Source organism: Drosophila takahashii, chromosome 2L (genome assembly GCF_030179915.1).
Source record: "Drosophila takahashii strain IR98-3 E-12201 chromosome 2L, DtakHiC1v2, whole genome shotgun sequence".
NCBI lineage: Eukaryota > Metazoa > Arthropoda > Insecta > Diptera > Drosophilidae > Drosophila > Drosophila takahashii.
The window spans coordinates 9183278-9209398 of record NC_091678.1 but is presented as its reverse complement, the minus strand read 5'-3'; the positions used below and the strand labels follow the sequence as shown (position 1 = coordinate 9209398).

The 26121-nt window shown below is 39.9% G+C and overlaps 1 protein-coding gene across 1 annotated transcript in view; it reads left to right on the top strand.

Moving 5' to 3' along the window:
• The window catches only part of LOC108055463 (uncharacterized), a 48927-nt gene that overhangs the window by 16097 nt on the left and 6709 nt on the right, over positions 1 to 26121 (top strand). The window contains exon 3 of the mRNA XM_044395112.2: positions 17239 to 17294. The gene's annotated coding sequence lies outside the window, so the exon portion shown is untranslated. The remainder of the gene's footprint in view (positions 1 to 17238; positions 17295 to 26121) is intronic.

Here is a 26121-nt window from a genome sequence, read left to right as displayed (position 1 = left end):
TGGTTCTTTTGTTGGCAAATGAAACAATAGCCACACATTTGCACTAAAAATAATATCAGGCAGCCATAAAAATGCAATAAAGAAAAAGGTTTTTCTTTCCAAAGAGTGGGCTTAATTTACTTCGTCTGGTTGGAAATGTCGTAAATACGGATTACGATGCTTAGGCGCCACTTCACGAATCTGTTTTTCTAATGTCGTATGCAGAGCTCATAAAAATATTAAGGTGTAATCGTTGGCACAATTCAAAGATTTTATGAGAGAGGAAGTAGCATAAAATAGCATGATGTGATTAATAATATATTGGTAACATTGCTCTTAATTAAAATAAATTTTGGTTTATATATTATGGGCAAAAATCTTACAATATTTATTTATTTTTAATAATGATAAATGTAGGTAAGTAAATTTGGTATACATATTTTTTACGGCCGTTTGGAAGCCTCTTAACGTCTTTTTTGATAATTGAGTACACTCATAGAAATTTTTACCCTAAATCGCCCTAAAAAACTGACTTTTCGCCCGTGGATTTAGAAAATCGCCCATAAATCGTATCCGCTGGCGATTCGCCCGTGTATTTAGAAAAATTTTCTAAAAAATCCCGATGGAAATTTGGTTTAATTTAGGGTGATTTTTCTTGAAATAAGAAATATTTTCCTGTTTTTAGGGTGATTTGCCCTAATTTTAGGGTGTATTTTTCTAAAATTAAGGGTGAATTTTCTGTTTTTATAGGCGAATGCCCTAAAAAATTAGACAAATTAAAAAAAATCGTGTTTGAGCATGCTTAACTGAATTTGGGAAGCATGTTTTTTTTTAATCGTCTATATTCTGGGAACTGGGACTGCTTTAATTAAACAACACCGGGGGAGGACACCGTTTCATATTATTGTATTGGTGTGTAGCTTATATGGGATCTATACAGCACAGCCGTTAGAACTGAAAAATCATGTTTGTAAATGAATTAGGGAAATAAATATGAGGAGAAAAAACAACTTACTTTTTTTGGTCATTGCGAGAATCGAACCCACGACCTCTCGGTTTAGAGTCTAACGTCCTACCGCTGCACCACAGACCCCTCGCGCAAGACGACGAACAAACTCTGCACACATCTTATTTTCTTGAGGTCTACGTTATAATATGACTAAAGGCAACTAAACCGTATTTTGTTTTTCCTGAAGACTGTGACAATTAGTCCCGTTTTCTTGCCCGCAAACACAAAGTATGCTTTTAACTCAGAACTCCCATACGTTTTTAAGGTTTAAAGACTACTTTAATTTAAAATTCGGACGAAAAAATGTCCTCAGTATTATAATGTTTACAAAAAAAAAAAAAAACATAAAAATCAAGTTGAATCACACAGGGTTCGAACCCACAACCCCACGACCTTAGTCCTCATATAGCAAAGTTGAAAGCGCAAGTGATTAGACCGCTGGGCTACCAAATTTCACAGTTTTGGAGTGATTTTTAAGGCAAACCGCCCTTGTATTTAGAAAAATTTTAGAAAAAAAATTAGGGCAATTCGCCGTTGGATTTAGAAAAGGTCAAAACGAAGCAAATCGAAAAAAATCGCCCTAAATATTAGAAAAATAGAAAAATTAACCCTAAAAATATTTTTTTATGGTCACCTGCCTTAAATTTATGGCAAATTTGTCGTAAAAATAGAAAATTTTTCTCAGTTCAAAGGCGAAAAATTTTTTAGGGCGATTTTCTAAAATGTAGAAAATTATTTTTATGAGTGTATAAGAATCCTTTTTAGGTAATCCCTAAGTACCGCTTTGTTTCCCTTTGTGTTGCGTTGTGCCGTACACGTTGGTCAATTTTGGCCAGGAGTTTTAATTAAAATTAATTAGAGCGGGAATGCTGGCAAAGAGCGCCTCCAAAGAGCCCCTGACAACGCCCAGTTAATTAGGAGTCATGCCTAAACTGACGTAATTGCTTGGGGGAGGTGCCGATCCCCAAACTCCCCACTATTTCCGCCAAATAACCCACCTCTGGATATATGGGATGGATATATGGAGTGGAGCAGGGAGCATGAGCATGGTGGCATGGCAAATGTGAAAGCAGCTGTTGGCCAAATGTGCGAAAATTACGGGCAAATGGCTGGCGAAAATGACTTGACTAGACCACGGCGGCCACGGTCATCGGGGCTGATTTGCATAAGAGAGCTGGCGGCGGGCTCAGCTGCAGTTTCGCAATTATTCAACCAGCCAGTTTGCCAGTCAGTCAGTCAGCCATTCATTCAGGCTGTTATTCCGTCAGTAAGTCAGCAAGTCAATCGCAGATGCTGCTGCGTCACATCGAGTATCATTTTCTCAGGTTCTACTTCTGGCCCACAGCATCAGCTGCATCCGCTTTCCTCTTGAGAACTCAAGAGTCGGGTTCTTTCACCGGCTACCGACTGCAATTTGGCTGCCCCGTAACTGTACTGCACAAGATAATGCCGCAATTTCATTATGCAGATCGACAGGCCCACCTCGAGTCGACCCTTTGGGTTCTCGCCCATTAACTGGGGCTAAAGCCAAAGCCTTGCGGTTTAACTGGGCCAGTTGCCTGGCTTAAAGCCATCTCGACGGCTTCTCAATTACCTCGCTTCGATCGAAATACTCCTGAGAGGGTATGAGGCCACAGCTGAAGGACAGTTGGACATTTGTCAAAGAGAGAAACAGATTACAATATTGCTTTTCCTTTGAGGAAGCCTTCAATCAGAGCCTCATTTGCTGGCATATTAAGCTCCAGATGAGTGTAAAAGCAGGAGGCAGAAATGTACTTCGCAAAGGACATTCTGCCGTAGGGTTTTCTGAAAAAAAAAATAATTTTCTTCATTACTTTCTCTGTCAGTTGGGAAAGAGCTTAGATTGGAGCAAAACAGCAGAAATTTAAAAGGGAAAACATCAGCAACAGAAGGAAAGAGCAATAAACATGGTAGCAATGATATGATAAAATAAGAAATTGTAAATAAACTATTGTAAATTATTTTAAAAGTCACTTAAAGTCACATATAAATTCAAAAAATGTTTTAAAAAATCGAGTTAGTTGATCCTATGTGATATGGTAGTTTTTATTAGTATAACTTCAGAATTCAAGGCTTAAGACTAACCCCTTAAACTTTTATTCGTAAAAGGCAAACACATTTTAAAGTACCTATATTAAAATATAAAAAAAACTTTTTTCATTATGCCTTGAAACTGTATATTTTCTAAAACCGACTGCATTAGAAAAAGGGCTTAGGATGTTCGGTTGGCCTGTCTCTTTGCCTCGCATCCTCCTCTTTGCGTTTTTTAATTATCTCTGGCAGCGCGAAAACTTTTTCAAGTGTTTTCCTTCTCGCGCCCCCAGTTTTCCGGAGGGTTGCGGCAATTAACGCCACGTTTCGAGTGGCGAATGTTTTGTCCTGTTGGCCTTGGCTCACTTATTAATTTGCCCAATTTAAAGACGGAAGCGACGTCAGGCGGCAACGGCAAATGGCAGAAATAAATGAAAATTCATATTTCTCAGCTCTCAGCGGCAGTTTCTCGGCTCTTTGGTTTCTTTCCCACAGCCCCGAATGGAAATAAAGATACACGCACCCACAGATGCCGCAACTGCCACCGCAGCAGCAGCATCAGTCCAATTTATCCACATCCACGACGACTTTTCGACGACTTTTCCCACAGTCATCGCTGTGGCGCCACAGTGGCTGCCAAAAGCTGTTGGCCACAGGAAGAGACCCAAGACATCGGGAACATTAACGAATCGGGACAGTTAGAGTCGCGTTTTTTATGGTTACGTGGCGACGTCTGCGGTGGATTGTCGTCCCCAAATGCAAAGTGACAAAGCCAAATGTTTCCATTTGTTATTTCGCTGGAGCTCCATTAATTAATTGAAACAAATTATTGGTCGTTAAATCGGCAGAGAATTGAGATGAAAACCTAATTTCCTGAATAAACATATATATCTCTGCTATCTCTGTCCAATTTGCGAACCCGTCATCTTCGTCAACTCGAAACCAATTGTTGTTCAGCCACACGCGTTCAGCCCAAATATTTCCAGCGTAATTGTTTAGGCCCGGAGGTCTACGATTGACCCAGAAAAAATATATGAAGAATATGGGCGAGTGGATGATGAGTTTTGAGGCTGTCAGAAATCGTTCCTTTCTTCTACCATTTCTGTCGAAATTGCTATGCTTGGCATAGACAGCTGGCAATTTATTGGATTGGATTTGGCCAAGTGCAAGTTGCAGGCATTAAATTAAAACGTGCCCGGCTGGCAGAGAGTCGTGATGAAGCTGTGGCAGCTCTTAGCCCGCTGACGCCCAGCTAGTTAACCCAAAACGAAGGCCCAGTCTGCAGTCTTCAGTCTCCAGTCAACACTATCCACTGTTCACTATCCATGAGATAAGAAAAAATAAGAAGAAAACGAGAAAGGAAGTGGATGGCTATGGGCGAGGTTCTTTCGCTGGCTTTTCTTGGCCACAAAATGGATTATTATGTTAATTACTGTCACGTCACGTTTCGTGTTCTCCGTGAAAGGCTTTCCTCCCTTGGTTTTCCCTGGGTTCCCCCCGGCCTTCGACCAAATGCAGAATGACATCTGCCGCGGCTTCTGGCGTCTGCAGCTGCATTTAAGCGCCATTCAACTGCAAATTAGCGAACATACAAAATATGAGCCCCAGCTGGGGGCATTTAGTGTTCACTTTTCAGTGGGCGTTGGGTTGCGTGGGTGGCTGCTTTTCCTCCTTTTTCGCCTTTTCACTCTTTGTGTGCAGTAAATTCAAATTATTTCCATTGGCACGTGCAAAGTGGAAATGCGAAAAGCTTCTTGAATTAAATTCCAAATTGAATTCAAGCGAAAGAAGTTGTTTCATCGTGAAAAGAAAATTAGTCTTTACATTTAATTGGCTAATTGTGGCAACGGGATCAAAGGAATGGAGTGGTAACTTGTTAAATTCTTGGTGACTCTTGATGGAACTACACATTAGTAAGTTATAATAAAAATACTCAAAGAGGAAAAGTGTGTTAAAACTAAAAAAAATAAATAAAATAACAAAAAAATAAATAAAATAACAAATAAATAAATAAAAAATATCTATTGCGGCTTTTATAATTCCTGGCAGGCTTTTAATTAAAGTTATTTAACAGGATAGCATTTCTTTTTAATTGTTTAAATGGCTCAATGATCATTTAAATTCGCCTTCGCCTTAAGAGTAAGACATCATTTATTTTCATTTTCTTAGAGCCCAAATAACAATACATAATCAAAGACAAAGTCAAATGAGCTTAGATTTAAGCTCAAAAGCCAATATGGTTGTTTACATTTTTAAATAAACCAAGAGGTGTTGGTGTTCGCTCCAACAGCCTAAAGACAGAGGAATGCCTTTGGGAAATCTATAATTAGATTTGATTCCGACTGACCAGTCGGCTTCTTAAGATATCCCATAACATGGCGGGCAATTCGAGTGTCTTGTTTCTGGTCGTTAACACTCTGTTCGACATTATTAAATTAGAAGCATCAACAACGGCCAAGACAAGAAGAAGAACAGTCTGACTAGTCGTTGTTGTTTTTTCCCCTATTTCTTTTTTTTTGGCAAACATTTCTGGCCCATGGCCAAGAGCCAAAAAGCCGGTTTGTTGGGCCCCTCGTACGCGAGGTCAAAACTCAAACTCAAACTCAAATTCACTGACGTGCGCACGTCTCGGGCACCATAATAATAGCCGTAATAATCATCAAATGGAATAATATAGAAAAATTATGTTAATCGGCCGGTCGACGGCGACAGACCATAAAAGGTAGCCTGTCCAGAGAACAGAAAACAGAAAAACTTCTTGCGTAATCGCAGTGCATTCTGGCCCGGTTGGGATTTAATTAGCTGGTCGGCTGGCCAAAGCAAACAGACAGCGAAAACCCGACTCATAATTCAGCGACATTTTTCCCTCAGTCGGAAGCATTATGAAAAATTAAATAATATATTTTAATATTGTCCTTTGCTCCCTCTCCCAGGTTCATTTAATTTTCATGGCTGTTTTGGGAGGCGCCTGCAAATGACACTTGCTTTGATATGTAATTAGAATTTATGAAAGTGTCAACGAGGAAAAAGTTTACCGGACACCCGGTCGGACACGCCCACCGCTGCGATGCGCCCCCCAAGTTGACAGCTGGTCCAACAATCATTATTCAGACAAGGGCCCAGAGCTTGACAGGCGGTCCGGCAAAGTGGCCAAATGTGTCCGCAACTTTTCAGGGAAAATATGCTCGAAAATTGGGAGTGGGCGTGAAACGGAACTGGGCCGCAAAGAAGCATTAAAAACCAAGGTAACAACAGGGCACCGTAATGCCTTACGTAAAACAGCCAACAAAACGATATTGCAACGGACCGGATTTACCATTTTACTAATTGCAATTGCCAAAGAGACAAAAAAAAAAATCGGTCTATTGGCCCTCTGCGTAAGCGGCTTAAAGGCCAGTTGACAAATTGTGCGAAATCCGAGTGCCACCCACTGCCATTTATTCATTTTAATGAGGCCCACGTAGCGACAACTGCAGTACAAGTAATAAAAGTTGAGTGCTCAAGCCGCATATGAAACTTTTATTTATTTATATTGTATTTTTTCGTACTTTTTTGATGTGACTTGCGTGTTTTAATGACGTCGCTTGCGTGTTCAAGAAAGTGTTGAAAGTTTCCTTTCTTGTATACTGTTGCTATGATTTGTACTGCTGGCAGTTTAATAAGCGGAAACATTGGGACAACATGGGGGATACCATAGAAAAAAAGAGGCGGTGGGAGGTTGACAATGAACCCGAAAAGAAAACCGTGGAGCGGGGGAACCCAATTATGACACGACAATAAAAAGTTTTGTTTTTATTATTGTTTATACACACACTCCACTTTTATTTTCATTGGTAATTACCGCATGAAGTTCGCTTACTTTTCCAACTCTTGACGAGGCCATCAAAAAAGAGCCAAAATGGCTCTTTGGCCATTCGGGATAAATGGCAAAAGAAGTGGTGAAAGCCTTTCTAATGCACTTCTCATAGCCACGATTGCAACATAGTAAAATATAATTGCTCTTCTCCCCAATGAAATGAGTTTTTTCTTGTTGTTCTAATTGCCCTGCTGGCCGAAGCTACGATTTTTTATGCCCAGCCATTAAGAGCACTTGGATTGGATGCTCTCAATGAGATATAAAGAAAAAATTGCCTACTTAAGGGGCTATTAAATGATTAAAACTGCTGTGTTCTCCGGTTTATAGTTATGACGTAAGCTGCTTTCTCTTTGTTGAAAAAAAGTTTTACATTATATTATAAGTTCTAGAAATATATTTAATATACCTTTATAAACTAAAATTAAAAGAGATACAACAAGGCGATAATTTTACAAATTTATAGGCATTGAATAATATAAAATGTTGGATAAAATATTTTTTTTTTTATTAGCTCTTCAGGAATACAAAATTCTCCATAGATCCTGAACCTTTGGCTTCTTTAGGAAGTATAGTTTTAAGGTAGCACTTAGCCTTTGCACTCTATCAGTCACCCTAATTGAGAGGACTCCAAAGTATTTAGCCGCAGACAAGCCGAACTTTTATTTAGCCAGATATTTTGCCATTGTCCCATTGCCCGCACAAATCACAAAACGCACTTAGCGCAAATTGTGAAAGTTGGAAAAGTTGCTGCCACAGACAGCCCTAGGAAAAGACCAAGACCAAAAGACCTCATCTTCCATTTCGCATTTTCCGCCGGGGGGAAACCGCAGCGGAAAAGGGGAGGAACATGGCCCCTGGGTTCTTGAAGCCGGGATTGCTCCGCTGATTACCAGCTCACGCACTCGCCACTGCCACACGCTGTGGCAGATACAAGAAAAAACAAGGCAAAAAAAATGCAAAAACTTGCAGCACCAAACGAGTTTTGCTTATAGGCAAAGTTAAGTGTAACGTGCCGCAAAACAACGGCACAAGATACGTGAGAAACCGGCGGTACACCGGTAAAAATATCTAAATTACCCTCGAATTTTGAATACCCTTTAAATATTTTTAGAGAAGATTTTTTATAACTTTATTTTCTTATCATGTTTTGATTTTTAACATTTTTAAATCCGTAGTTACATCAGAAAATTGTTAAATAAATTATATTAAAACGCTTTTGAAAATTCTTAAAAATGTTAAATTTTTTTGAAACTCCTTTTCGGTAGTAATAATATTTTATTTTTTTAATGAACTATTTAAACTACATTTTTCCCATTTCTTTTTACAAGGCCACCTTGCAATTGTCTGTTCCTATATTTTGGTGAGTGTATTGAAATGGCATAATTATGGCTGAGCTCTGAGGTTCGTTTGCGAAAGCAGCTTGGGAAAAACGGAAAAATGAAAAATAAACCGAGGGCAGTGGGTTAAGTTAAACTTTTGGCTGGCCCACTGCGTGCGTGGCGCCCCCTGGCGGCTGCCGTTTCGGTTTCGGGCACAATTGAAGTTTGCGCTTTTATATGGCTGCGATATATATTTCTCTTATTTTTTCTGATTTTTTATTTGGCCAACTTGAGATCGCTAAACCGGTTGCCGCGTGGTGGGTGTACTTCACTATTTATTGTTAGTGCTGCTGCTCTGACTTTTGTCTCTGCAACAGCGGTCCCCGATTATGCAACACTTCGTGTCGCCGCTCCAAAACTCAGAAAGTTGTGCAAGCTCTTGTATTTGTTGATTGTGCCTCACTCTCAGTCGCAGTCGCAGTTTCAGTTTCGGTACATTTGCGCCTTGTAATTGTGGAGACTCCCGGCTGTCAAAGCGAAAGACCCCTCCAAAGAGCCAAGGAAATCCGAGTGCCAATCTGGCCGCTCTAATCAGCAAGCAAATTTGCTGACATGTCGAGCAAAACGGCCAAAAAGTCTGGGGGAGAAGAGCACACACAAGTAAGCGACACAAATGTGGCAAATAAGCCGATTACCGAACGGTTACAGCCAACTTCTGTCATTCCCCCGGTGATTCTGGATGGAATCGTTTTTCGGAGAGCAAATGAGAAACAAATTAAGCCATTTTGAAGATTAAACATAGAACAACAATGTTTTCCAAAATAAAATCTACTGCTTATCGGCTTACAAAAAAATATATTATTTAAGTTTTAGAGAAAGTAAATATTTTGTTGAATTTTTTCTTTATCTGGACATTTATTTCGATGTCCTCCTAAATTACAGTAGCTGTTTGAACTAGCCTTGTTGCTTCAAGATTATTTTATTGCTGGTTTTACGTTCAGTCTATTGACAATCGCATTATGTCAGCTTGCAATGCGCAACGACTAACTTCCGTTTCAAGGCGACACATTTCACGGTAGAACAAAGCACTCAGAACCAGAACCTCTTTGCATTCGCCAACTTAAGCTCAGATTATTGTGCACAGCGATACTCACGCATCCGTAATAAACTTTGGATCCCCATTTCCCCCGCTAGCCTCCATGTAAGCCCCTCGGCTTTTAGCTGTAAAATATAATCGGGTTGCACTTTTGACTCCGGGTAATGCTCCATATAAGTGGAGTCTCACTTCCGTTGTTAGTTGTCGACTGGGAATGACTTTGTTGCTCTGTCACTTGGCTGGGGGCTGCCTTTTGCCGCCAAGCCCTTACCCCTACACCTTTTCCCCCTGGAATCCCCTTTCTTGGCACCTGTTACTACCTCTTTCACTCCCAGCCGGTTGCCATTGGTAGCCCCATTTCCTTTGGACGGCATTAGAAGCCAAGCGGTTGAGCAACAACAATAACCAGCAGACGAAACCGTTGCTTCCATGTCGCTTGACTTTTTGGACTTGGCCTTAAAAAAATATTCAACACAGCCAACTTGTTGCGCAACAGCGAGGGCAGAGGAGCTGCAAACAGTGGGAAAGAACACTTGAAAATGAGCTAAAAATAGAGAAATATTTTAGGAACCATTATTTGCACCGCAACAGAAGTTGCAAACAAAAGGGGAGTCAGCAGAAATACTTTAAGAACAATTGTGTTTGTTTTTAAGCCTCGCAGATCTCTTTGTAGTAAATAACAATAGGCCTGTATAAATTTACTTGTCTAAAAATAACTTTATTGACTCTTATTTAAAACTGGAGAATTAACTGATCAAATAAAAACACCTCTTAACGAGGTAAAAAACTAGTGACGACCGCACCTTCAACATACAAAAGTTCTGATATCAACATTTGTGACGAAAAATTATTACACTCGTCATTAAATAGACTTTCTAATATTTTCTCATTCGGCCCGCCCTAGCAAACTATTCCAACCTTTTTCCCTTCACAGGCATTTTCTATTGCAGCGTGCCGAATGAGAAAATATTAGAAAGTCTATTTAATGACGAGTGTAATAATTTTTCGTCACAAATGTTGATATCAGAACTTTTGTATGTTGAAGGTGCGGTCGTCACTAGTTTTTTACCTCGTTAAGAGGTGTTTTTATTTGATATCAGAAGTTTTTGTTTGTTTACTTTTGCTCTCATAGGAGCTAATATATACATTTAAATTTAAATTGGTCAATCATAATTTTTAAACTATTGTATTTTAACAAATTGAGTTAAAAAGGCGTTGAAGTATTTCAAAATACCTTTTAAACGAGGTATAGCACATGTCTGTACCTTTAGTAGTGTAGAACTTACAAACTAACGAAATTTAGCTATTTTTAGCTCTTTCCCGCTAAAGTAGCGGCTTTTTCCAAAAGTCGTAGAACAAAAGATTCCTATATGGAACTCTTAAGTGCAAATTTACTGATTCCATGACCCTAAAATACAGTTCGGATACCCTCCCACAAAATTCAATACTCAGGGAGCGTTAATTGTTCGAGCTGGCAACAGTGGCTATTTTCGTATAAAAATAACTATTAAACGTGACTTTTTACAGTAATGTGTTATATACCAAAATTTAAGGAATCTCAAGGGCTATACAGTTTAAGGTTTTAAAGAAAATCGTTAGAGCCGTTTTTGAGAAAAATAAAAAAAAGCTAAAAAAAAAGTTTTAAAAAATTGTCTTTTGTTCATATTTTTTTAACTATTACATTTACACAAATTGCATATAGAAGGCGTTTATAGCATTTCAAAATACCTTTCAAACGAGATGCAGCACAAGTCTGTAGCTTTAGTAGTATAGAAGTTACGGCTTTCCGAATTTTAGCTATTTATAGCTGTTTTCCCGCTAAACTAGCGAGTTTTTCCAAAAGTGGTAGAACAAAAGTTTTTTATATCGATGTGATGAACGTCATATCAAATTTTCAGAACTTAAAAAACATGTTTTGGACAAGTGGACAAGTGGACAAGTGGACAAGTGGACAAGTGGACAAGTGGACAAACTGACAAACAGAATTAAATTTTCATTTTGGGAAGAAGAAGAAAATCTTATTTTGGCTATAACTTTTGAACGGAGCGTCGGATTTTGACAAATGACCCCTCATTCGACGGGTATTTTCAAAAGGAATACAAGTAAATCATTGCGAGGGGGCATTTATCCCCACCGGCCCCAACAGCTCCAAATTTCTAAATTTTTACTTTTTCACTTTCACCGCTCTCTCTCCCAATCCAATTGATTTTCTTAAAGTCTTGGTATGCAATCCTTTAAGTTTTTGCAATACCTTTCGATTGGTGTATTACTCATTACGATCTGACTATCACAGCAGATTTTCATTTCTTCGTGTATATATAGTAGTCGCCTTCGCACACTCTCCTGGTGCGCTTCGTCACTACATGGACTGCCGTCCATAGTGATCTTAAGAACTTAAGCTTACAAATTTACAACATTGTTAAAAAATTTTGTATACAAGACTATAAACGTCTACTTTCATTTTAGGCTAATTAACAAAAGTCAAAAAGTCTGTTGACCTGTGTAATTAGCTTCATAAATTATGTATGCATGCCGTAAAAAGTTAACGCTCTATTTAATAAACTTTCTTGAGCGTAAACAAATTTCCCAAGAAATTTTAGACCCAGCATTTCTTGCTATAGTAATACTAATATTTTTTCATTTGTTATACAATATTTTCCCAGTGTAAAAAAGAGAGATTACGCACTGAGGAAGCAAAAGATTTTTGAAGAAGAAATTCTGAGTGCATTGAGTTTTTTGTTTGCTGCGGTTGTTGTGGTTGTTTGTTGCCGGTTGTTACTCTTACGCTTTCTGTTGTCAGTCTGACAACAAACAAACGGGCAGCACATAAAAGCCAAGAAAAGCAGATGTTGCTGCTGCTTTTGGCCCGATTTGCCGGCTGCCTGTTGCACTTGTTTTAGCCCGCTTGTTCTCGTTCTCATTCTCATTCTCGTTCTGCTGCTGCTTCTGGTTTGGAATCGGTTTTTGGGTTCTGGTTGGATGCGTACCACTGGTTTGGCCCGAAGCCTAAGCTTCAGTTTTGTTTATTTCAATGCAAATATTTCGTACACTCTGTTGACACATTTACCAGAAATATTCTTTATGGCAAAATATAGCGGAAATGTGACAAAAGTTGTGATTTATGACGGCTACAATGTTGATACGCAATAAAATGAAACAGCTTTAGTAAGTAAATATAAATATTGCATAACGGACAATAGGTTTACAAAAATTTCCCGAAAATTCTTCTTTTGTAAGCCAGATCTAGCCCCCTTAAAAAAGGAAAGAAAATAAGCAATTGTGAGTTGAATGAACTGACCGCAAAACAACGAAAATAATAAGCCAAAGCAGCTGCCCCGCACAACAAAACAACAATAAACTGGCCGCAAAGTTCACAGCGGGCCAAGAAAACTTAAAAAAACAAGTCAAAAGCCGAGACAAGAACCTCTGAGCCGTGATTGCGAATTGATCTGCCTGGGAACCTGGCAAATACCAGGTTATTTTTGCAACTAATTCCCTCAGTTAGCCACCACTCATTGGCCCATTTAGCAATTCGCCCAAACAATTCACATTCATTTTGCCAACTATTTAGGTGCTCGAATAGATTTTATATATGGGTAGATGGAATCAAATTAACAGGCTCGCTGGCCAAAACCCCCTGGGATGGAAATAAACCAATGCTAGCCAACAATAAATTGGTTTAATAACAGTCGTTATTGCTGCCCGGCGCTCTGTTGGTTTGTTTTTAATTATTATTTTCTGGCTGACGAGGAAATATGCAAACAAGAGGGAAATCCCTCTCTCATTTTTTGGCTTCGCAATCTCTTTGCAAAACTTTTTAATTACATAGTTTCGTCTGCGGTGGGCGAAGGGGTGGGCGTGGCCCAAAGTTATAGCCGCACTTTACATATTCATGTAGTTTAAGCCACAAAAGGCGGAAAGAAACAGAAGTTGGCCTGGGGAATCTCCTCGCCGTAAAGTTTCAAAACATGCCAAAAAATATTTGGCGCTAAAAATTCCATTTCCCCTCCGACAATAAAATATATGAAATTTCACCGAAATTAAAACAATGCTGAGGTACAAATTCGTATATCAACCTGTAAGTATATCAAAAAATAATAATACAAAAGGAAAACAGGAGCAACACTTGCCACGATGTTTATTTTACTTTCGGTACGTGCCAAATGAAAATAAAACCCGAGCGCAGCAAATTTAATAAATATGAAATGAGTTTGTCATACACACACACGGTGCCCGAAAAACCCTTGCCCCAATTACAAGGATGCCGGGGATTCCAGGGCCTGCAAGCCTTCGATAACGTGCCGCAGCGGCAAATACCTTTAAGCCAGACCCAAAAAGCACAGGACCCGCTGCCTTAGCAAATAAACACGCACTTAGGGGCTCACAGGACTTTTATGGGGCCTCCGCTAGCCGCACACAGACTCGTCCTCGTCCTCGTGAATAACGTGTGACAAAATAAATGCCACTAAAATAAGGGATCACAAGTCACATGGCGTATCCTTGAGGCGGCATTCCTACAAATGCCAAACAAATCGATGCCCGCAGAGAGAAAAAGGCCGAGAGAGCTGAAATATGTGATTATAAGCGCATAAAAGTGCCGCAGGACTCCCGTCCGGAGTCCTTGGCCTGTCACAACGAATCCTGTCCTTAGTTTCGGGCCTCCGCCTCCGGAACTCCGGAACTTGTTGAATAAATAGGGAAATGAACGGCAGACTGTCACACAATCTGCTGATTGCTACACAGGAATTCCTGTTCCCCTTCGCACTCCTCCTCCTTTTTTCCTCTTTGCGAGTAGTTATAAGTGGAGCTTGTTGGCCAGGCATGTTAATAGGTCTTGCGGGGAGTCCTGCCGGGCACACCGTGAAATGGCCGAACAGTCGCCTAATGAATATGATGATGACCAGAGTCCGAGGCGCTTTAATTGGCCCAAGATGAGAAAGTGTAGTGTCATTACCAAAAATATGTATAAAATATTCCATGAAAATACACTAAAAACTCTCGCTCACGAAATAAATTAAAAATGTGGCGTCAAAGAAAAGTTTTAGCCTTTATAACATTTTATTCATGGGAAAAAGTGTGATAACGAAACTTTGTAACTTTTAAACTATGCATATAATGACAGAAAATAGCTGATGGTATTCCTAAAAAAAGGTAATAGAAAAATGCTGTCTTTTTTATCATGGTTTATACATTTTCCAACAATTTATGGCTGAAAAAATTTTAGTTGTAGCTAAAAAGTTAATGAAAAAAGTAACTGTTAGCTTTTTAGATTTAATAGAGTCAAGTTTTTTAAAAAATGTGGTTAGAAAATATTTAAAATAGGATGTAGCTTTAGTAAGTCTCCAAAAAATAAGTACCCACAAGTTTTTCTTTATTTTAAGCATCAAGTAAGCATCCACAGTTCACACAGCAGGGCAAAAAAAAAACATTGGCAAACACCGAGAAGAAGGGAGCACTGGAATCTATACCATGAGAATGACGAGTGCATAATTCATGCGAACAATAGTGGCCACTGTTTGCCATCTCAATTCACACGACAGGCAGACAAAATTGTTACACATACCTTCCAAAAGGTAGTTGAGCATTTTTTTTTCTCTACCTGTTTGTTTGCACAACCTAATGGGCACATTCATTTTATTTCCCAGAATAAGGAGAGGAAAAACAAATATTTTCTTTTATTATTTGCTTCTGAGAATTGTGTTGCGCCTGGGCAGAAACTTTCAAAAAAATGTATTCCAACGATAAATAAGATCGTTTAGGCATTGTAATAGACTTTTTCTTCGAATGTCTGGAAAAGTTTGTCTCGCAAACTTTTCCCTCTTAACTTAGAGTGGGGGATTGTTTTATTTGCCTTAAATTTAAGAATAAATACGAAAGAAAAACATGTTAGAAGTCTTATATTATTTGTTCTAGACATTCGCCATTTTATTATGCAGTTGGTGTATATTTCCATTACTTTGTTTTACTTTCGCTTTTTAGGTTTTTGTGGGGCATCTAGAACGACCTTGCCATTCAACCGACCACCTCCCACGCCCAATGCCTTCTTACTCAATGCATCAATGCAACAGCCTCGCTTCATCAGTGTTAACCCTCAAAAGCCCGCAGGCTGGCATTGTCCTTGCTGGCTTGTCTTTTGTTTCGCCTCGAAGGGAAGTAGAGAAAAAGTGAAAGGATCTAGGGAATACATTGGAATACAAGATACCTTGCAATGAAAAATCTCCGGAAATTTTTAAATGGCTTTAAACCCTCCACAATCAATGATTTATTTACTGAGCTCTGAAACAGATAAATAAATATTTAAAAATTGAAAAATATCTAGAAATCATTGACTTTTACTCGCTCAGTCTATATCATTCGAAATGTCCTTGCAGTCGGGATATTTTGCTACCCCTTTTTAACGGATTGAAAATCTGAGAGAAGAAAAAGCTAAAATTGAAAAAAGAATAGTGTTGCACCATGAAGTGTGCATTCGGTCGATGGCACTCTTACGAGTTCGGTGGCTTTTTGTTCTCGGTTATTTATCACGTCCCTCGTCCTTTCAAATACCTCCCCCTCCGCCCCCATTGCATTTGCATCCCGATTGCTTTGGCCCAGAGTATAACAAAAACTTGTCCCGCAAGTCGAATCAACAAAAGACACAAAACTTTGGCCAAGTCCTCGTCGAATCCCTCGAAGAAGACAAGTTGCTAACGAAATTGCTTTGGCCAATTCCCCCACCCATCCCAAAAGAAAAACACTTGAGGCGCCGAAATGTTGTGCAATTTGTCAGTCGAAAGGCGACGGAGGATTGAATAACCAAAAGGGCTGAGGGGCAGAAGACTGCATCCTGATTGTTTAGTTTGTTACACTTACGTATCCTGTTTCAAATATGATTAGACCGCACAATTGGCTTTATTGACATTCATTTGTTGTCATGACAATATTTGGCCCGTGTAAACCGACGCCCCGAGGTCTTTCGTCCCTTTAAATCCCAGTCTTTTCTCAGCTTAACTCTTCTCTCTGGAGGCGACTGGCATAAATCATAGCATCCTGCCGCCACTAGCTCGTTGCTCCTTTTGCAAGCCTTCAGGCATTTTAGCCGAGTTCAAGACTAAAAGCGGCTTTTGTTATGCCAGTCTGGGAAAATATTCAGATTAAATCAACAGAGTGCTGGAAATAATTTGCAAGTCAGCCTTATATACGCTTAGGCGAAACCGCATCCTTTTTGGGTTACAGTGAATATTAAAGCGAGGCCCGAAAGAACAATATAAATAAAATAATCAAGCCAAATGGTCGGAATGCTGGGCTCCAATGCACTCACACACAAAAGACTAAACATAATTTGCATGGCTGGATTTTAGCCAGGATCAAGGGACAGGGAAGGTGTTGCAAGGACGAGCTGCTGCTGCCACTGCGGTAAGGAAGGACCAGCTGTCACAACAATGCCGAAAGCCATGGAAAAGTCCTGGGGGGCAGCGTGGGTTTTGTGATTTATGGCAAGAGAGCTCGCTCCTTTGTGGCGACTTGGCTAAAAAGGTGCGTTTCCTGGCCAACCGCAAGCATAACTAATATTTGTGACTCGCCCACAATCCGGTTTCCGCTGAAGCTAAGCTCCTGTTTTTTTTTTTTCCGGAAATAAGAGCGACTGCAATTGACGGTGGAACACTGCAGTTGAGGAAACTTCCCCTTTGCTGAAACTTATTCGATTTAATTTTTCGCCAACTATTTAAACGCTCTTCCCCCGCACTCGAAATCATTTGGGACATTTCACGGTCGCCCGATTTCAGTGCATGTATTTTTATCCCACATTATTTTCATTATACACTTTTCACAATGCCTTTGACGATGATGCCTTTGCCCGTTTTCCATCAGCCCGCAGCGCCGGGTTTTGACACAATTTAATTCGTTTTTATTAAATTTATGTAAATTCCGCTTCGTCTGCTTGCAGGACCCTCTCGTGGAGCCGCTTCCTTGGCCAGGACTAACCGAAAGTAAATTGAAATTGTAAGTAGCCGCGAGCATTTTGCACATTTTCCGATTAATCCGATGAAAAACTGTAAATTATGCTGTCAGCATCAGGGTCGGAAATTGGTTTGGGGTAGAAGTAAGACCGGGAATTATCCACGGGCAGGTCAGAGTTCAGCCATGTTGAACGATTTTTGCACTTGGCCAACGGTCCGTATGATTGATATTCGAAATGGTGGCGCTGCGGTTTGGTTTGCCGTTAATTTAATGCGCAGAAAAGGTGTTAAATTGCCCGTGACCGCGCCCACAGCATAAAACACCCTCGGGGCCCCCAAAAGAATTTAAAACAATTACTGCTCAGCATACACGGATTTTGGGTTGATACGAATTCAAAAGGGAGCTTCATATCATTGCATTGTCATCTTTGTAAAATGTCATTAAATTGTGGCCTCTCTGTTGTCTTTTGCCGAAGATTGAGCAATGTCCTTGTCGTAATAGGACAAATGGAAACTAAACAATGGCATTTTCGACACAGGGATTGTTCTCATCATCATTCGCTTCGGTTGTCCTGATAATTGCCGAAGTATTGTGCATCCAAGTGATGGCCAGGAAATCTGATTGGCAAATTTTCAATAGCCACTGAAGGATGCCTCAGTTGATTGGCTTGACAGGTATATCCTTAAAGGTATTTAATCAAAGAACAACTAAGCCAACATTGATTTAATTAATTAAGGTAAAATCTTGGAAAATTCCCCCTTGCTTTGTTCAATTTGTTATTATTATTGCTAACATGACTGCTACAACGGACTCGTTTAATTAACTCTGTCGGAAAATTCTCAATTTCCCCAAGCTATGCATTCAGCAAATGCAATTTACTTCCCCTTCTCCCGCTTTTTATCACTCATACGTCATGTGGTACGCAAGAAGAAAGCGCAGAACGGATAATTCACTTATGTAGCAGAGTGCAAAACTGTTACGTTTTCGGGGAGCCTGGTCCTTTAACCTTGCCACGTGGTGAACGATGGTTTCAATTTGGTTAGCAAAACGTGGGGTAAAAACACAGAGCGATGTGGAAAACGTTTGAATTATGCAAGTCGAGCAGCTAGCAAACGGTTCTATTTTCGATTTTGAAATGTAGCATGTGGCTGAAATTGAATTAATGCACAGGAAGAGCTTCAATCGAAAATCCGGGGGAGCCGAAGGACGAAAAGTATGCGCCACATGTTGCAGCTGCCCGAAGTTCCCATTCGCCGTTCACCATTCGCTTTAATTGTAAAAGTTTAAATTTTTCATTGGGTCCCGGAGCAAAACGAGCTCCTTACACCCAATCTCCTTTGCTTAGAGTGAAAATGACACGGAGGCCGTGCCAACTCATTTGGTGTCTGGTGGCGCAAAACTCCCGCCATCCGTTTCCGACAAACGTGGGAAATAAATTTTTAAATCCGCCTGAGAGGGAAATGTCCGCGGGAAAACATAAAAGCTCTTGCTGTTCTATGCAATAAATATGGGAAGTTTGGACAGGATCATATTGTGGGTTTAAATAATGTAACAACTGCAGAAGATTTATTTATTTCAAGTTTTGTGGCTTATAAAATATAGGTTTTTATATTTAAAGCTATTTAAAATTGTAATAATTTTCTAAATTACAAATATATAAAATAAAAACTTTTCTAAAATAGTTTCTGTTTTTAATAAAATGCTAGTTGTTTTTCTGTTTTCAATAAAATTTTTAAAAAATGATTTAAGTTTAACACAAATTAAATATAAATTATTTCAGTCTTTGTCATCTTTAATTAATTTATTTCCATTTTTTATTACATTCTTTTTTTTTTAAATGAATAAGTTTAATTTTATATTTAACTTATTTATAACCTACGAGGTACCTGCTAGTCGAGCCCCCAGCTAGCCCACTCAGACTTGTTGAATCCACTTCAGAGCCCGGCTGAGAGTGTAAAAACAGCCGAGGCAGTCGCATTTACGGCCCAGTGTCCCAGCTGAAGGTAAAACGTGCGAAGGACACTCGAGCTGGGGGGTGGGGAGGTGGGCTGGCCAGAAGGAAGAGGGAGGGGGCTAAAAATGGGCCTGAGACGGAAAATGAGACTGGGACTGGGGCTGCATGGAAGCCCTGACAAAATGTAACAGATTGGCCGCAGACTCCGCATTCAAGGCAGGGCACAAGGCTAAAACCCGGGCAGGGAGCATGGAAAAGGGCGGGGACCCACGTACAGCTGCATATTTAATCCTGTTGATTTTTATTTGTTTCCGTGTTGGCTCGTGCTCGACTATTTCTCATGGCTCTTTATCTGCCTAAAGATTCTGCATGTTGCTCGAGCCACCCCGCTGACCTTGCACGTTTCCTCGAAGGCGAGTCCCCAGGTAGACGACTTAATTTCCCTTTTTCCAAGATGGACTAATTCTCGTATTCAACTTACCGATGACATTTTTCATATGCACGTGCCGCTTTTCAGGCGCTTTGAAAGCAGGGAATGTCATCTTGATTTGCATAACCTTTGAAGGTCTGCAAAAATATGCAGTATACGAGTGAATTGTAAGTGAATTGTATATACATAGCTGGGAAGCCGTAAATAATCAGATCCTGAGGGGCTTTAAATGGCTCCCCAAGGTGAACGGGCCAACACACGTTGCCATTTTGGCCAAGTTCCCAAGCTCCGAGCTCTCAATGCAGCAGTTAACTAGAATTTATTTGTCGGACACCCGGAATAAATGAGATCAGCAGAGATCCCATCACAGTTCGTTGCGTTTGCTAGATTTTTCACGGTTCGCGACTGAAACAACTGAATCGGAATAGAGTCACACACAATTCGATATTCATTTCAATGCGGGTTCGCTGCATAAATCAAGCGCTTCGTTCCCGAACTAAAAATTCAAATGCCAGCTCATTAAAAGCCAAGTTTGTTCGTCTAACAGCGGAAGTTTATGTGGTCGAAAGGCGAATAAAAATTAGAGTAGATATAAATAAATAGCCCGAAAAAACGTGTATATCTCAGCGGGGCAAACACGTCGCCAATTACAGCGCGTGCCTTCGATCGATCAATCAATCAATCAGGCCATCGGTCAGTTATTGGTGGCACGATCGATTTTGACCGATTCACTTGCCACCCGGAGTGCGTTGTGAAAGTTGCCTGCATGTGAGCGCCAAGTAATAGCAGTTGGCTTTAATGAGCTGTCAAAGATGAAGGCGGTTACGAAATTCGGGTTAGAGCTTTGGTTCAGATGGAAAATTTAACAGCAATTCGGTAACACAAAAAGGCAGGAATTTAATTTAATTGAATTTAATAAAATATAGTTTTCCAAGTAAATATTCCAATTTAATCGCTCTAAATCCCGCCTCCACTTTCCTTTCAGAGTATTAAGTCACTCGTCATAGTAATCAGCTGAAAAGTGTAGCTCTAATCCTAAGTGGCTTTCGCTGGCAGGAAAGGCCCGCCAAGTTGAGTAAAATATTGGCATTAACTTGGCTTGGAGCTTGGCCAAAAGCGCAGTGAGCCGGAATCCGCTTTCTCAGCCACCTTCAGCTGGAGGATATCTTGCTTATTAAGTTGGCCATCTAACCGCAGCCAGGAGATCGTAGTTGGCACCTAGGGGGAAATTGGAATGAGGATGACCGGCAGATGGCATCCAAGGTCATTATCCTCTCCTTCGACTGCCTCATCATCGAGTTAATCAAAATGCCATTGGTGCGGAACGGAAAGGCCAAAAAAATTAGCTTGAAAATTGTTATAGCATTTTGTGGTTGTTGTTCCTCTCACCGCAGAATCAAATCGGCTTAAAAAAACACGCTGAACGCTGAATGCTGAATGCTGAAGAATTCCCTTTCATGTCGACGCGTCTTCATGCTTTTTCTTTCATTACTCTGCACTTGTTTTCATTTGCTGTTGGCTGATTTTTCGTAGGTTGGCCCTGCTGCTCTGCTCACTCACTGGAATTCTAAAGTTACTTGACCGCAACAAAGCGTTAAATTGTGCCGAGTTGTTTTCACCACTTATTTATATCAAATTTGTTCTTAATCAGCTGAAAGCGTAGCCAACTTTGCCCGCCCCATGACGAGCGCTTTATTTTCGAGCTACAATTGAGTCCACCGGCGGAATATTTTGAATCTTTTCAGGGGGGGAGAATGCATAAAAGGATTTCATTGAGTTGTGTGGCGTAAAAAAGTTTCTTGAATGGAAAATGTTTAGTCACCTGAATTAGATGCCCCCGAGGAGGAGCTTTTATCCTTTTATCCTTGCTAAAAAAGCATATTTATCGGTGTTTGGATTGGGAAACATAAAATATTCAACTTTATTATCAACTTTATCAACTATCTCTGATATGCAAAGTAGATGTTATTATAAGGCGGACGAATTGCATTTAAGTGAGGACCCGTCTAAATTATTCACCCCATTTATCGGCCTGATTACAATTGAATTGGTAGAGAGCTAATCAATGTTTGCGCCGCACAAAAGGCTCAATTGCTTAACATGCCGGACGCATTATCCTTTGACCATCAGGAGCAGATTGTTGGGCCAGGGAAAAACATTCAGCCAGCATAACAATAACAGGACGAGCAGGCGAAGGAGGAGTGGAAACCCTAACCCTGCCACTTCGCAGGCTACGTGCGTGGCATGCCACTCGAGGACCTGCTGTCCACCTGATCCCCAGTTGCGGTATTACGTGCCGAAGAGGCTCAATGGCTCTCCACTTTGCCACGCCCATAATCCTTTTGCGGCCCCCAAAAGAAGACTATGTAAAATTAAGAAATGCTCACTGCTCAAGTGTCACTTGCCTTCGTTCCTTTGCGGCTGGGAAAATTTTCTAAGGAGCAGAAAGGTAAAAGAAATATAGACTGAGACAAAAACTAGGTCAACTGGGCGTTTTTCCGCCTCCTCTGGGACATTCCTGCGGACTGTTGAAAAATATAAAGCACTAAGCTTTTATGAAGCAATTAAGCCCGGTTAATAAAATCAACCTTTTGCTGACGACAACACACGAAAACAGATAGGAGCGAGCGAAATGGGTATCCGTTCCCGGCAATTAGCCTTGAGTGTCCTGCATAATGTATGTGTCCAATGAACTGCCAAGGGGACTAATAGGCATAGACAATGAGGATGGATATGGATGATGCGAGGTGGGAAGTGGGAGGGCAGGTCGCAAAGTGTGTAGAAAGTTGGGGCAAAAACACACTGAGCAGTAAGCACAAGATTAAATATTAACCAAAAAAATATATATTGAACATTACCATTTTCACATTCTGAGATACAAATATTCCTTTATAAAATATTTTTTAATTCAAATTGCTGTGTAACAAAGAAAATAATTTAAATTTTTTATTGAATCTTTGTAGCCCACATTTTATATCAAAGTACACCCAGAAAAAAACTCCCTTACTTTTAGTTGACTTGAGTTTTAGGAATAATTGACTAAACTGGATAAATATTGGTCCTAAGAATGACTATTAACGTTTTGTAGAAAATAATAAAATAATAATCAAAATAAATATATATTTTATGAATACTTCATTTTCCTTAGCTAATACTTTCGATGGCTATGTAGATTAGTGTAATTTTGCTGGGGCCTGCGCCTAATTGAGAATAAATATTTTATTGGTGGGCCATAACAATACAGCTACCCAAAAGATGCGAAAGGAAAACATATTTACGTGAGCCAACTTCCAAGCGGCAGGCGGCAGGAGTATGAATTTTATGGCATCGGCAATAGGGAACGGGAGCCCCCAACCGATTGGGAAAAAAGAGAGAGAACGGAGAAAGTGATGGCCTAGACCCACATAGTGCACAGACATCAAAAGTCAATCAATGTAATGTCAAAGCTACGTGGCTATCTGCCCAGCTTGGAGTCTCACAGAAAGCGAGGGAGGGGGCGTGAAAGGCGATCCGGAGGAGGAGGAGAAAAATCCCGGGGTGCTGCACAGCTTGACAGGAATATATTGCACTCGCCGCCCAGTTGGATAGCTGGATACCTTTCCCCCTTACCTGGCCACGCCCACCGCCCAGAAAATGGTTGCAACTTTACAGCTTTAAGCCAGCTAAGTTAACTCACAGCCCAACCCAGGCCACTTTGCAGATAAATGTATTTACGTGCCTGCATGCGGAGATCTGGATCCCATTGTTCTTCACAAAAGGCTCCAAAACAATCAGTGGAAAGTAAGCGCAAATAACACACAACAAATATTAAAGTGCACTCAAAGAATCCCGAATTTAGCTGCAAAAGTTGAATTGCTTCGTGGAAATGTTTTGTTTAATTTAGCAGTGTGTTCTTGGAATGGAAGGCTAGTAAAAGTTTTAAAGGTAGTCAAAGCTTTTTAGTTAACAGGAAACTTTGCTAAAAAGACTCCCTGGTGATCAATCTAGTGTTTAAGAACCTTTTTAAAGGAGAACTAGTTAAAAGTTGGACCTATAAAGGGGCTAATAAATATGTGCACTATTTAAAGCACTAATTCGTTCAATAATTACTATTAATAGTAAGAGTAAGCTTATTTAACAGCCAGCTTTTCATTTTGTAGCCTCTAATAGGTTTATAATTATGCACTCTTTTAGCTTCTCGGTTTCGCTGCTTCCTTGTTATTACAATTTAATTAAAATACTATAAAAAGGCAACAGCTGGTTGGGATAGCAAACTAACACGCTGGAAAGTGAGACGAGATTCCGACAGAGTCCTGGCAAATAGAAGGCCTTAGTAACTCTGGTGGGCAACTATCCTCCAGGAGTGGGGGTATAGACCATGATTACGGAGTAAGCTTACAGTCAGTTAACTTTGACATCGCTGCGCTTCATTTAGCACACTCTATGGCACTCGAGTTGGGTGTTGGGTAACCTGAAAGAGTTTCGACTTTTAAGTGTAATTTTATCAGGGTTAAAAATGTTTTTAAAAAATATTGGTTTTTGCTTTAATATATCCTTGTAATTTTATGTTTTTTAGGGGCGATTTTTAAATAATATTGATTGTGGCTTTAGTCTGCCCTTGTACACAGGATAACAATTTATTTACATTACACATGATTTATTTACATTACATTTATTATGCATTTAGCATTTTTTGCATTTAATTTTTTTAATATTTTCCGTGGAATTTATCCCATTTTTACGAGTGGCTGCCATAAGTGCCATACTCATTAAGGGCGATTAAAGTCTCCTTTTCAAAATATATTATTTTATGCAGTTACCACAAATTATGGTACATTCAAGGGGTATGGCACCCTCGTCCTTTCTCCTTTTATATGTGGGTACTCCAGTGTCCTGCGCGTTTGCCGTGCAGGGTAATGCGAGCTCGAAGCCATTTAATTAATGCTCAGCATTAAGCGCGATTATGTGGAATAAATGAGCAGAAGAACCGGTAAAAGCGATTACCCAGCAGGATGGGGCAATGGCTGAAACAACTCACTTAATGGTCAATTGACTAAAAGCAGCTTTGCAGGCGTTAAATTGAACATGAATCGATGCACCTTGCAGGATTTATCAGCAAAGCCCCTGTCCTCAGTTTATGGATTCGTAAAACTTTGCTGAACTTTAAGCGACCCTATGTAAAGGAGAGATTGATTTAAAGCCAAAGTGAGTGGCTGGCTGAAGTTGAGTATATCAAATCAATTTCAGCTACTCACCCATAATGTGAGCAGCGGGCAAACAAACAAACAACAAAGACAAACAAACGGCGGCCAACAAGCAACATGTGGGATTTGAGAAATGAGCCGCATTCGCGGTAAATTATTCAAAAAATTCCGCCTTTTGCTCAAAGGCCTGAAAGTGATAAGAGATAAGCAGACGCGCTGGAGTGTTCCAAGGGGAAAAGGGCGAGAAAAATGTGTGCCAAACAAAAAGAATATAAAATAAACAAGCAACCAGCGAAAAACTTCAGATTGCAAATAATAAAGGGCAGAATAAAGGAGGCGACGGGAAAAATACTGCCAGTCATGTCGACATCCTCTGTTGCAGGTAATTGAAGAAGAATGAAAGCAGCCGGGGTACGAAAAAAAAAACGTAATGGGGGAGGACAGGCAGCGAAATATGCTTTATTGATTGGATAAATATTTAATGCACTTTCGCGTTTCGCCGGAGAAAAACACTTTGGCGGCAAAGGGGGCTGGGAAATTTGCGTGTGAAACGGCTTATTACGGTCACGTTCCACCTATAAAAGTGGAAAGTTATCCCCACTTCTCAACGGACTCCGAAAGTCCTTCCTATAGGAAGGAAATAAGACAATTCCTGGCAAATGGCTCGGAATTTATTGAAGCCCTCACTAAGAAATAGCACAGGAGACCCTCAATTTTCCCAGCGAAGCCAACTTTTGCGGCCTGTGAATTAGCTGCAAAACTTTGAGGGCAATTGTGTAGGAAACTACACCTGGAAATTGTTGGATAATTTCTACACTGAAATAAATTGGCTGCTTATTTGTTCTTTTTTTTACATTAAAATATTATTTAGTAAATAAATGTATTAATACTTACAGAGAGTATACACAGTTTTTTATTTCTTTAACTTTTCTTTTAAGCTTTCAATAAGTTTAAAATAAATTGAAAATACAATTTAAAGCTATTCAAATTATATTTTCTATTTTATTTAAATTTAAATAATAATTTAGATATTTTGGGAATGGAGGGAATATTAAATATCTTTTTTTGTGGAGTTACACATTTAGTTAGTGAACTTTCTACCCATGAGGCAATCAAAAAGCATACTCTTCCTTAAGCGATATAAAGTGTTAAAGTAATGGCTGCTTCAATTTAGTAACTTACAACTAGGTTTACAGCGATCTACAAGGCATCTCTTTACCTTGTTAGCCAGGAAAACTACCTACTACTTCATGGGAGTACAAAATGGGGTGGGGGTGGTGATATTTGCCGAAGGGCTGCGAT